The sequence below is a fragment of the Littorina saxatilis genome, linkage group LG10 (genome assembly GCF_037325665.1).
Source record: "Littorina saxatilis isolate snail1 linkage group LG10, US_GU_Lsax_2.0, whole genome shotgun sequence".
Classification (NCBI taxonomy): Eukaryota; Metazoa; Mollusca; class Gastropoda; order Littorinimorpha; family Littorinidae; genus Littorina; species Littorina saxatilis.
Window position 1 is genome coordinate 39,078,790 of NC_090254.1, and position 1,213 is coordinate 39,080,002.

At 38.3% G+C, this 1,213-nt stretch overlaps 1 protein-coding gene across 2 annotated transcripts in view; it reads right to left on the reverse strand.

Annotated features, from left to right (window-relative positions):
• Positions 1-463: 463 nt before the first annotated feature.
• LOC138978789 (E3 ubiquitin-protein ligase MIB2-like) overlaps positions 464-1,213 on the reverse strand; it is a gene marked incomplete at its 5' end in the record, with an annotated part of 18,761 nt that continues 18,011 nt past the window's right edge. For both annotated transcript variants that reach the window (XR_011459805.1, XM_070351576.1), the window contains 1 exon segment: positions 464-1,213. This exon segment is cut by the window's right edge.

Sequence of the window (1,213 nt, forward strand, 5' to 3'; positions counted from 1 at the left end):
ACATGACTTGTTTTATTGTTGACGTTGTTGTTGTTGTTGTTTTTGTTATTGTTTTTGTTGTTGTTGTTTCAATATTACACTCATACTGTATATACATCGAGTGTTGCCAGAAAGCAGCTTTAACACTGCATTTTCGCAAAAACTCCAGCTGTACGTCGTGTCAAACTCATACGTACCGAGGGCAGTATATTGCTAATTTGTAGGTCAACGTGTTTAGATCATAGTGTATGATGATTTTCATAACTTTGAATTACACAAAGTACAGAAGCAGTATCCAACGCGGGAAGACAATGTGAGGTTGAAGGAGTAGGAACAGAAAAACAATGATAAAATAAAAATTGTGACTGTATCAAGAAAATAGGCGACATTGTCAAATTATTATGTAATTTCCAACACACACGCACACACACACACACACACACACACACACACACACACACACACACACACTTGCACACATATACGCAGATGTCTGTTTTACACCAGTCAATGAAGGCACCGATGATTGTGGAACAATATATCACGCATACACAAATGTTCACATCTTTATATATTGATATTTCAACAGGACTGTGCAGTGTGCACGTACTATTAACAGCAATAGGGTCCGATATTTAGACGAGACAAGTATAATGCCGACGAGTCGAAAACGAGTCGCATTATACTTGTTCGAGTCTAAATATCGGACACTATTGCTACGCTGAAAACACAATAGCGATTATATAGCTGTTCTGACCTTGATTTGTTGTTCCAAACTTACAAAATGACAGTTTTTGCGTCGATGCGTTGATCTCATGTTTTGATAGCAGACGCCGTTTCTTATGCGCATTAGTTTTGCGCAGGCGCCACACTGACTTTGGAAAAAAACTCGATTTGACAACACAGCTGTTAAACAGCTTTTTATTAGTTCATTCGTATACAACAAAAAGAAGTTTGAGTTTTTTTAAATTTTGAACAAGACTACTTATGAAGAAGACCAAAACACAACATCAACGGAAAACTAGAAACAACTGAAGAACTAGGATGCAACAAGGGGAGGAGAAGAGAACAGCTAATCCGTACAACGCGAGCAGACGGCAGCGAAGTTTTTAGTTTGGGTGAATGGCATTTATACTTGTCTCGTCATGAAGCGAATTTTTCAACCTCAGTTATAAACGACTACATGAATGTTAGTGCCATGGGTTGTTGATCAATACTTCAGAGGGGAAGTGGG